The following is a 12,320-nucleotide window of genomic DNA, read 5'->3' as shown; positions in this document are numbered from 1 at the left end:
GAGGTGGAACATCTGGAGCAGTGGTGCAGTAACAACAACCTCTGCATCAATGTGAAAAAGACCAAGGAGATGGTGGTGGATTTCAGAAGAGACAGGCGCCCTCTCCCCCCCCTGCACATCGGAGGAGCAGCTGTGGAGGTGGTCTCCAGCTTCAGGTACCTGGGTGTACACATCACCGAGGACCTCACCTGGAACACCAACACATCTCATCTGGTTAGAAAGGCCCACCAGCGCCTCTACCTCCTCAGGAAGCTGCGGCGAGCTGGACTTGGAGGCTCAGTCCTGAGGAGCTTCTACCACTGTGTGGTGGAGAGCGTCCTCTGCACCTGTATCACTGTGTGGCATGGCAGCTGCACTGCTGCTGAGAGGAAGGCTCTGCAGAGGGTGGTAAAGGCTGCACAGAGGACTGTGGGGAACAGCCTGCCCACCACCTCAGACCTCTACACAGCACGATGCAGAGGGAGGGCCCTCCGCATCATGAAGGACTCCACCCATCCCGCACACAGTCTCTTCCAACCCCTCCCCTCAGGCAGGCGGCTGAGGAGCATCCGGAGCAGGACCACCAGGCTCAGGAACAGCTTCTTCCCTGAAGCTGTAAGACTGCTGAACTCTAGCCCTGCCCTGTAGACCCCCCCCCTTCCCCCCCTCACCACACACTGACAGTCCTGCACTACAACACTTTATCTGTTCCCTAGGTGCAATACATGGCAACCTCTGCACTACCACTACCTCCCACTTGCACATGAGTGTTTATGCACGTGCTAACTTCGGCTTACCTTATCTTATCTTATTTTTTTACTCTATTTAATTGCTAATTGTTTAATTTCACAATGTTTATATATTTCTACTCTAATGTTTATTTTAATTTCTCTAATGTTATATTTATTTTATTTTTCTACTCTAATGTTTATACTCTAATGTTTATACTACTGCCCTTATGTTTATACTTCATTTTGTTCACGGCTCTGAATGGCTTAAACTGGGACCTGAGTACTAATTTCGTACCATAACATGTAAATGTCCTGGTATGACAATAAAGTTCCTTGATCCTTGATCCTTGATCCTTGATTTGAGTACCAGCTTCCTACCTAACAACAATGTAACAGGTAAAAGGGGTTTCTCGTAGTGAGAATCACCACCTGAATCTGCAGCTCCCTCCTGCTTTATGGAGCTTTATGGTGAGTGTCAGTTCATTGTTTAACTGTCTGACCCACAACTCTACTGTTCTGATTCAGTCTCACCGTTCTCGGGCAGCTGTTTTCAGCAGAAGCTGTAAAAAAAACCCACTGTCCCAACACCTGCTCAGCATCAAACAGATACAGTAGAGGCTGAGTTATTGTATCGGTTAAGATTTGCCTTTGGTACCTTAAACCATCTCCCAGAAGGTAAAGGCTCATAGAGTGATTGCAGTGACTGGTGTTCTTTCCTCTCTATAATCTTCACTGCAGTTTGTACAAGACGTAATGTTTGGTGGAATTAACAGCACCATCAGTGCTCCTCCTCTGCTTGGATGCAAACTGCCTGGGATCCAACACTGGATTAATCTGAGCTCCAAGCAGGGAAACAGTGTATTTTTTAGGTTTGTTTGTTTGTTTTTTTCCAGAGTGCTGGGACAGTGTGTGTGGGTCCAGTGCCTGCTGAACACAAATGCATTTTGTAGTGTTTTGTCATCACCAGCTGTAAAAGGAGCAGAAACCTTGTGCTATCAGCTATAATGTGGAGCTGAAAGACAGTTTACACTTTCTCAGTCTAACCTTGTGTGCTGAGTTGGAGATAACAGGTCGTCCTTATTTCAGGTGGAAAAACTGAAAATGGAGGTGGGCAAAAGAAGCAGCGAGCAGCTCCGAAAGACAAAAGAGAAATCGGTGGAAACAAAGAAGATGCAGGACCTGGAGAGACAGGTTTCTCACAACAAACAAACAAGCCCCCCCCCCCCCCCTCACAGGTTTATGTCTCTTCATAGTTTAAAGAGTCTTTCTCTCTTTACCAGGTGAAGGAGCTGGAGAAGATACTAAGACACAGAAACCCAAACTCCCTGCCTGCTCTTATCTACGCCGCAGCTAGTGCTGGAGGCGAGGAGCACGCCGACGCCGCTAAGACGTCTCTGCCCGGCCGCATCACCACTCTGCTGGAGCGGAGGATTCAGCGTCTGGAAGCGGAGCTGGAGAACCGTGATGAAAAGGCCAAACACAGTCTGAGGGCCATGGAACAACGGTTCCACAGAGTGAAGGTTTTTGTCACAAGGTGGGTTTTGTCAACATTGTAATATCTGAGCTGTGTGGTAGTAACTTGCCAGTGTTTACTCAACAATTAAAATATTTTAGTGTTATCAAAGCAGCATTTTGTTACACTTATATCTACAGCACAACAGAGTGGGCAAAAGGCGAGGAGGTTTGAAATGAGATAAAATAATAACACAAAAATGAAAAATAAAGTCCATGAGAGTCTTCCAGTAACTGGATGTGCCTTTGTGTTGCTTTGTGTAGCTGCACTACGAGCAGCAGATCTCAGAGCTGGAGCAGCAGCTGGAGCAGAAATAGCAGGTTGAAGCAGCAAACTCAGCACCTGAGACAAAGCCGTGGATGTCACAGGTTCAAACTCTGGAGGAGGAGCTACAGGGGGCGAAGGAAACCCACCAAGAGAAAGAAAAAGCCCTTCACAGCCATGTTGAGTCTCTTCAGCAGCAGCTCGTAAACAAGGTAGGTTAATAAAAACTGTTACAGTAGCTCTAGCACGCTGTTACAGGCTGGTCTGTGGTGTGACAATGAAGGGTTTGTTAAACACAACCTTTAGAGAGAAAAGGTTGAGAGAAATATGACTATAAATATTCTTTTTTTCTGACTTGAATCGGATTAAGCAAAAGCCAAATCTTACCTGCCCGTGCAACCTGATTGTAAACCCCTCCCCCTGCAGGTCCAGCCGAGTCCAAGCCGACACCAGCGTCAAACCGAGGCAGCGTTCGGAGTTCGGATAGAGCGGTTGAACCACGAGCTTGCTGCCAAAACGCGAACCATTCGGGAGCTGAGCCGCTGAGCTGAGGAGGAGCATGCTGTCCATCCCCAACCCACGAGCAGAAGCCCATTCTACAGAGACCAAACGGCAGCCAGGCCCAACAAAGACGCCCTGCTCTGCTACTGCGAGAGAGACATGTGGAGTGGAGGAAACTTTCCCAGCTGCTCAGTATGAGAAGACCTACCAGCCCACTGTCTTTGCAGGTGTGGACATTTTGTTATGGTCAGCTTTTACATGCTTCGATGGATACTGTGCCCTGACATTAAAAAGGAAAGGCAGAATGACTAAACAGCTGAATGAGATATAAGATATTTGGGTATTTCATTTTAATGTTGTGTCCCTTTGACAGGGAGTCACATCTCTGAGGTTCTGCAGGAGAGCGAGGCTCTGAGGCAGCGCCTGGAGCTGCTGCAGCTGCAGAGTGAGCAGGAGAAGGAGGCGTTAAAGGCTGAGGCTGCGCAAGCCAAGGAGGAGCTCTGCAGGTATGAGCTTCTGTGCAAACACATAGATGTTTTTCCTGCAGAGCATCAGTGTGAGTGGACATCAGGATATAATGTGGTCTTTTAGGCTGAAGGAGCAATCTGCAGAGCAGCTGTCCTCTATGAAGGCCGAGCACCTCAGGGAGTTAGACCAGCTGCGTATCACCCACGCCCTGGAGCACTCGTCCTCAAAGGTTGCTGAACAGGCCAATCAGCTCAACACTCAGGAGGTACAGCAGAGGATCACTAACCAACCAGGCTCATTTCCACATCAGGAAATCCTGAACATGTTTCTGTTGCTTTAAACTTTACATGTACCTGCAGATAATGATGAGACATTTGCAAGACCAACTAAAAGAGCTGCAGGGAACTAAAGAGGCACTGGCAATATCCAGGACCCGAGAGAACGCTTTGCAGAAGCAGGTGAGCAGGAGGTGGAGAGTTGGGGATGGTTCACACAAAAAAACATGTTCTAGCAAAATAAAATCTGTAGACTCCAAGCACCAGATACACATCAGAATGCGCTTATGAAATGACAACACTATGTGCAACATATTTAAATGAAAGTAAAGTAAGAAAAAGAAAATGTGAGGGAATGGGGGAGTTTGAGTGTATTAGCAGCATATTTTAGCAGCTGTAGCACCAGCTGGGAATATTCTTTTCTACAGAGGTCTAAAGTAGAAAGATCGTTCAGAATCAATATTTCCAAACATTTGCTATTTTGGTTTGTAGTCTGTAACTCAAAGCTGCAATGTGTTTCCACACCTCTTCACACTTGGACCCAGTGCATTTGCAGATATGGGTGTTCCTGAGGTTTTCAATTCAATTCAATTTTATTTATATAGCTCCTTCCACAATCAAAATTGTCTCAAAGCTCTTTACAGAGACCCAGAGTCTGACCTCAGAGCAAGCACTTAAGGCGACAGTGGCGAGAAAAAACTCCCTGAAGATAGGACAGCTAGGAATGGAGGAGAGGAGGAGAAATGGCAATGGACAATGTTAGAGGGTCAGCATTTAGATTACAGTTAGTGGATAATGTGTGCTCTGTCTCTATTTCAAAATAAGTGTGTATCTGTTGCACTGAATTATCATGTTTCATTCGATCCAAGAGGGAAAAGTTAATTATTTTGGTTTGTATTTTTTTTTCTTATCATTTTAACATGAAGTCACTGTTTCCACCTTGTGTATAGCTGACCAGACTGCTGAAAGAGCTGAAGGAAGCTAAAGAAGCTCAGAGCCCTGAGGTGAAACTCCTTTGTGGCCTGGAGAGGAAGATCCTCAACATGGAGCTCAGACACCAGCACAGAGAGAAGGAGCTGAAGCAGGTACCCAGGCCACACACCTTTACCTTTACCCTGTAATTGCTTGCTGCTTTATGAAAAGTCATTTTTTAGGTGCTTTTTGGGGCCGTTTTGGAGCTTTTTCTCTACAGAAACTCAACAAGCTATGACACAGAGCTTCCCATAACCTGCCTGGTTTTTCACAGTGTTTTACAAACAGGCTGCCATACATTTGCTTATCAAATGAAAATTAAATCCACCAATTTGCTCATCGCTTGCTCCTGGAAATGTCACATGGTGTTGAAAGTACCAAGCCTACTCCCCACCATCTTACCTCAGTAACTGTGCCTGCAGGTGATTAGTGGGTCATGGCAGGTGCTGGAGGCTAATCAGCAGTCAGAGGTGGAGCACTGGAAGCATCTGGCTCAGGAAAAGAGCAGAGAGCTGGAGGCTTTCCGTGTGGAGCTCGATTCCATCCTGGACATCGTGAGACACCTTCAAAGACAAGGAGTGGTGCTTCCCACTCCTGACCCCCCACCCCCATCACAGCCCTCCCTCAGTTAGATCTGACTCGTAGAAGCCAGTGAAAACTTGTGCACTCTAGCTAAAGACAACAAAAGCAATACTCAGTGTCTCAGCCTGAGACTTGGTTCAGGTGAAAGGACTCTCCTTTGACAGGCAGTGTCAATGGACATTTCTTTCTGTTCCAGACCAGTTGCAGACTCAACATTAGCAATAATTCATGTTTACATAACAAACAGACATAAGGCTACAAGCTGCAGAAACATTTGAAGCTGTGGCTCCGTAAGGAAAAAAAAACAGATTGTCTTAATAAATATACAAAAGCTACTTTTTTATTTAAATTATTGAAACTTATTTAAGGTGTAGTGAAAATAAAGGTTTTTTTTTTTTCAAGTGTCGTCTAACTATGATTTATTGTATTCAGTTAATCTCAGAACCTCAGTCCTGACAGTGTAAACTGTTTAAGCAGTTTAATCCCCAGATTCCCCTTAATCTTAACGCAGAGGATTTATAACATCAGTGCAGTGATTTAGGACACAGGGAACATTTATTAAACAACTGCAACTTTCTTTAAGGTGCTTAACAGTTGCGCCTGTTACTGCTGCAGCAGAGGACATATGTCTGGCATGGGACATGCCTTCTGGGTCTGTTCCCTTTGAGGTTTTCTGGGCACATCCATTCAGTAGGTGACCCCATGGTTAGAACCAGAATCGACAGAAAAAACTACACCTCTGTCCTGGGAATGTCTCGGGTTCCTCCAGGAGGAACTGGTGAGACTAAAAGCTCAGGGGTCACAACGATTATCAGGAATTTATTAGGAAATTCCTCCATGGGGGACAGTGTCAGTCAGTCAAAACAAGCTCCTTTATCAGGAACCAGTTTGATACCCAATCTATTTCCTAAAACTATAAAAAGTAACCTATAAGTCATTTAAAATTCTTTGATCTCAGTGAACTAAACGTCTTCTTTTCCTGTGTTTAGTCACAAAGTGGTTCAGCATATTATCCATGTTAAGTTGGAATCAAACCAATGGTGTCTGCTAAGTTATCCCATCTGATGAGCAGCTGCTCTCAGCTCTCCAACTCTATGTGAAATCATTGTGGTTATTGGTGTTTCCTGCCACTCTCGTCCCGCCCATCTAGAATGATTGGCAGCTCTGGCTCTCCCAGCAGCAGGTCACCCTCTCCTACCGTTGAGCTCTGCTCAGAGCTCACACAGTTAGGGATGCTGAAGTGGGCCAGCAGGATCGCTTCTTTCTCCCTCCTGTTAGCTGCCACTTCCAGCTCCTGGAGGAGCAAACCGTCCCCCACCTCCAGGCTGGCCTCCTGTTGGAGCCTCCTGATGCTCCTCCACCCACACCACCAGCTGACATCCACAGGGGTCTGGAGCTAACCTGACCCTCCTTGGTAATATAACACTGGAAGAGAGAGCAGGATGGGTCCAGATCTCTAGGCTGGGGAGGAGGGGCTCCACTGTTGAAGTTGGTGTCTGTGTATCCAATCACATGCAGGTGCTTCTCACATGGCTGTCCACTGCTGCACACATGGAAAGGAGAAGATACAAAGAGAGACAGAATGCAGTGTATGTTAATTTTATGATTCATTTGAACAGTACACCAATGGCCATTAGCTTCTGAAAACCAGAGCTGTAACTGATCTTTTGACCTACTGACTGTGGCAGCTCACTCTCAGTGTGCTGTCATTTTAAACAGTGTCCAGGCAAAACATATTGGAGTATGTTCCTCTGACATTAAAGGACAGATACACATTTTTTTTGAGTCTGTCTAAAACAATGTAGCTGTACTTCTGTCAGTTAAAAAATAAGGTCAGGAAAAATGGAACCAGCATGGTTTAAAACAAACAAGCTGTTATTTAACATGAAAAAGTTATGTCAGTCAAAGGTCACAGTCAAGTTGATATAGGCTGTTGAGGAGCAAGTTAATTTTACAATTCCTTGGGTTACTCCTGTTACAGCTCCTGTTGTCACAGGACTCCTTGTATTTCCACTAGACATTACTCTTCATATTCAAAATCCCACTGTAACTACAAAAATAACTAAATAGGGGGGCGGTAGTTACACTTGCAGCAGCAGTAGCACATGAACAGGAGATCAGGAGGGGCAGAGAGATAGAGAGCTAGGGGCTACAATAAAAGACAACATCGACGCATTAGAACGGTATAGTTAAATGAGTGACACCAAGGAAAGAAACAAAATCTGGAACCATTTCAGTTATACTGATAATACAAGGGCAGAGTGTAGTGTCTGCAAGAAAAGAATTTCATATAGAGCTGGCTCTACAAACAACCTGCACAGGCACCTGAGAATTGCTTGTTTAAAAGAAAAAAGCTGAAAGTTTAATATTGTTAAAATTTGAATTTTAAATAATTTTTTGTATTTTTTATTATTTATTTTTTATGTGGAGTAAATGAAGATTATTTATATATAAATAAAAAATACATTAGTAATTAATTCTTTACATATTTTTACATTATTATTGATAGTAAATTAAATAGTATGGCCTCAAAATGGGCAAAAAAAAAAAAAGGTCATAGTATAGTAAGGCTTCAAAATGGGCCAAAAAACGGTCATAGTATAGTAAGGCCTCAAAATGTCATAAAAATGGGAGTTGTTTCGACCCCCCTTTTTGTGGTACTTTTTGTGTAGCTGAAGTTGGTGTTTACGGTTGTTAAGAGTGTACATGGCTTGGAGTTTTAACCAGGTTCAGTTTTGACCGATCCTCAGGCGAGCAAGATAGAGACATGGGACCTTGTCCTACCCCCCATTTGCGTGTACCCCGAGTCCTACGGTACCACCCTTGAGTCTATAGGACTGAGGGTGCCGGAGTTATGAGCATTTGAACTTCCCCAATATAAGTGTGAGAGGATAAAAGCGTTCCCCCAGAAAGTGTTTAGGTGCATGTTTCAGAGCCCTAGGAGTGGTTTGGACCCCCCCTTTTGTGGTACTTTTTGTCAAGCTGAAGTTGGTGTTTACGGTTGTTAAGAGTGTACAGGGCTTGGAATTTTAACCAGGGTCAGTTTTGACTGATCCTCAGGGGAGCAAGATAGAGACATGGGACCTCGTCCTACCCCCCATTTGTGTGTACCCCAAGTCCAGCGGTACCACCCTTGAGTCTCTAGGACTCAGGTTTCCGGAGTTATGAGCATTTGAAGTTCCCCCATATAAGTGAGTTGGGAGAGTGAAAATTTGCCAAAAATAGGCCAAAAGTGTTCCCCCAGAAAGTGTTTAGGAGCACGTTTCAGAGCCTTATTAGTGGTTTGGACCCCCCTTTTTGTGGTATTTTTTGTCAAGCTGAAGTTGGTGTTAACGGTTGTTAAGAGTGTACAGGGCCCCTTGAATCTCTAGGCCTTAGGGTGCCGGAGTTACGAGCATTTTAAGTTCCCCTATATAAGTGAGTTTGGAGAGTGAAACTTTCACTCGCCTAAGTGTGAGAGGCCAAAAGTGTTCCCCCAAAAAGTATTTAGGAGCACGTTTCAGAGCCTTAGGAGTGGTTTGGACCCCCCTTTTTGTGGTACTTTTTGTCAAGCTTAAGTTGGTGTTTAGGGTTGTGTGATGGCCACACCTGTGACCACAACAACACATGGCAATGTCGGTATCCTCTGCACTTACACAGTAAATGAACACATGGGATTTGTTAATACAGTACACACATTTTATTCATCCTTTGACAGTACAATTGGTTCTATTTGTAGTGCGCCCATTTAGTTAAATTTTGTACAGTCAACTCTTTGTTTAAATGGTTCATTCTATTTTTGGTTTGTTTGAGTTACTAGTGCAGAGAGTGCTTTTGCTGCTGGTGCCACTGGTGTTGCTGAGTGGTGTCCTGTGAGGCTGGGTCCAAAAGGGGCTGCCCATAGAAGTGCAGCCATTATATGGAGGGAGCGGCCATATTGGGCTGGACCAAGTGGATGCCACATCATGGGGGGAAATTAGGGATTTAGTTTGTATAGTTGATTATTTCTTTAGACTGTTAGTTGTTGTTTTGGATTGTTTAGTTAGTAGTTAAAGATATTCATTACTGACAGGCTGATTGTCTGGTTTTGTTTATTGTTGTCGTGTTTGTTGTTTGTAAATCCCCTTTTTGTTAGGATAATGGCCTTATCAACCATTATACATGTGTCCTTTGTTTTTCAGTGTGTAGGTCTGTTTGTCTTCTGTTTGTCAGTTGGTCTGTTCAGTTACTTGACTTTGTATTTCTTTCAGTATAGTTCTGTTAGGTTGAGCTCTTTTAGGGATCCAAGTTTGTTATATTTTGGTTAAAATATTTCTTTGCATCTTTTTTGGGGTAAATAAAACCCTCTTTTTGAAGAAATTCATCTGTGGTCCTCGTGCTTGCCAGCTTGGTCCCTTACATTTGGTGGCAGCGGTGGGATCAGCCAGTTGAGGACACAGGCATTTTTTTTTTACTTTTTTGTCTTCCCCTCCATTTTGTGAAGGCATGCACCGGGGAGGAAGAGTTGCAGGAGGCCCGGGAGATGGAACGAAAGGAGGAAGTTACACGGCAGGAGCAACGGTTTGAAGCACTTCAAAATCGGTTCAGACTTTTACAGCAGGAAGTACAGGCTCGTACGACTCCAGTGCCAGAGCTCACTTCAACAGTGTCACACCCTTTGGAGACTCCTGATTCAGGTAACGATTTCCAGCAGGCCCAAGCTGCAGGCTCATCGGAGCCCAACTACTCTGCCAATAATCCATCAAGCCAGGTTCAATTATCTCACGAACCCAGACTAGAAAAATTAACAGAAAATGATGATGTTGAACACTTTCTCATTGCATTTGAAAGGATTGCAGCAGCATGTCAGTGGCCAAGATCTGACTGGGTTTTCCGACTCATTCCACTCCTGACTGGCAAACCCAGTCCAACAGGTGCTATTGATTGAAGGGCTTCTAGCCAAACACCCATTTGTTATCTGTGTGGACACGAAGGCCATATTAAACCAATGTGCCCAAAGAATCCAGCTAAGCTCACTCAAATGTGTTTTGTACCACGACAAAGTGTTGACATTAAGCCTCAGGGTAACCAATCCATGAAAACGACGGATGTAAAGATAAATGGAGAAAACCTCAGAGCCCTGATTGATACAGGCAGTACTCAGACTCTTGTATACAGAAAATATGTGCCAGCTAATACCATCTGCACTCTTGAGACAATCCCCATTTCCTGTGTACATGGTGATGAGAAGTCTTATCCCACGGCAGATGTTTATGTGGAAGTGCAAGGACAGAGCTATCTGCTAAATGTGGGGGTTACAGATAACTTGCCTTTTCCAGTGGTTTTGGGGGATGACCTGCCGGTGCTCTTTGATTTGTTGAATCCTGTGCAAAGCTGTAATGTTGCAGTCACCAGGGCACAGTCTCTAGGTCTTAGGGTTCCGGAGTTATGAGCATTTGAAGTTCCCCCATATAAGTGAGTTGGGAGAGTGAAAATTTGGGATTTAACCAGGGTCAGTTTTGACCGATCCTCAGCGGAGCAATATAGAGACATGGGACCTTGTCCTACCCCCCCATTTGTGTGCACCCCGAGTCCAACGGTACCACCCTTGAGTCTCTAGGTCTTAGGGTTCCGGAGTTATGAGCATTTGAAGTTCCCCCATATTAGTGAGTTGGGAGAGTGAAAATTTGGGATTTAACCAGGGTCAGTTTTGACCGATCCTCAGCGGAGCAATATAGAGACATGGGACCTTGTCTTACCCCCCCATTTGTGTGCACCCCGAGTCCAACGGTACCACCCTTGAGTCTCTAGGACTTAGGGTTCTGGAGTTATGAGCATTTGAAGTTCCCCCATATAAGTGAGTTGGGAGAGCGAAAATCTGCCTAAGTGTGAAAGGCCAAAAGTGTTCCCCCAGAAAGTGTTTAGGAACACATTTCAGAGCCCTAGGAGTGGTTTGGACCCCCCTTTTTGTGGTACTTTTTGTCAAGTTGAAGTTGGTGTTCACGGTTGTTAAGAGTGTACAGGGCTTGGAGTTTTGACTACGGTCAGTTTTGACCGATCCTCAGCGGAGCAAGATAGAGACATGGGGCCTTGTCCTACCCCCCCATTTGTGTGCACCCCGAGTCCAACGGTACCACCCTTGAGTCTCTAGGACTTAGGGTTCCGGAGTTATGAGCATTTGAAGTTCCCCCATATAAGTGAGTTGGGAGAGTGAAAATTTGGGGTTTTAACCAGTCAGTTTTGACCGATCCTCAATGGAGAAAGATAGAGACATGGGACCTTGTCCTACCCCCCCATTTGTGTGCACCCCGAGTCCAACGGTACCACCCTTGAGTCTCTAGGACTTAGGGTTCTGGAGTTATGAGCATTTGAAGTTCCCCCATATAAGTGAGTTGGGAGAGCGAAAATCTGCCTAAGTGTGAAAGGCCAAAAGTGTTCCCCCAGAAAGTGTTTAGGAACACATTTCAGAGCCCTAGGAGTGGTTTGGACCCCCCTTTTTGTGGTACTTTTTGTCAAGTTGAAGTTGGTGTTCACGGTTGTTAAGAGTGTACAGGGCTTGGAGTTTTGACTACGGTCAGTTTTGACCGATCCTCAGCGGAGCAAGATAGAGACATGGGGCCTTGTCCTACCCCCCCATTTGTGTGCACCCCGAGTCCAACGGTACCACCCTTGAGTCTCTAGGACTTAGGGTTCCGGAGTTATGAGCATTTGAAGTTCCCCCATATAAGTGAGTTGGGAGAGTGAAAATTTGGGGTTTTAACCAGTCAGTTTTGACCGATCCTCAATGGAGAAAGATAGAGACATGGGACCTTGTCCTACCCCCCCATTTGTGTGCACCCCGAGTCCAACGGTACCACCCTTGAGTCTCTAGAACTTAGGGTTCAGGAGTTATCAGCATTTGAAGATCCCCCATATAATTGAGTTGGGTGAGTGAAAATTTGGGGTTTTAACCAGGGTCAGCTTTGACCGGTCCTCAGGGGAGAAAGATAGAGACATGGGACCTTGTCCTAACCCCCCATTTGTGTGTACCCCGAGTCCAACGGTACAACCCTTGAGTCTCTAGGACTTAGGGTTCTG

General features: G+C 45.1%; 1 pseudogene; it reads left to right on the top strand.

Moving 5' to 3' along the window:
• Nucleotides 1–5,335, top strand: part of LOC121182853 — a 30,747-nt pseudogene extending 25,412 nt beyond the window's left edge.
• The last annotated feature ends 6,985 nt before the right edge of the window (nt 5,336–12,320 follow it).

Source organism: Toxotes jaculatrix, chromosome 6 (genome assembly GCF_017976425.1).
Source record: "Toxotes jaculatrix isolate fToxJac2 chromosome 6, fToxJac2.pri, whole genome shotgun sequence".
In the NCBI taxonomy this organism is placed as follows: domain Eukaryota; kingdom Metazoa; phylum Chordata; class Actinopteri; family Toxotidae; genus Toxotes; species Toxotes jaculatrix.
The sequence above is the reverse complement of the archived record's forward strand: the minus strand, read 5'-3'. Positions and strand labels throughout refer to the sequence as shown.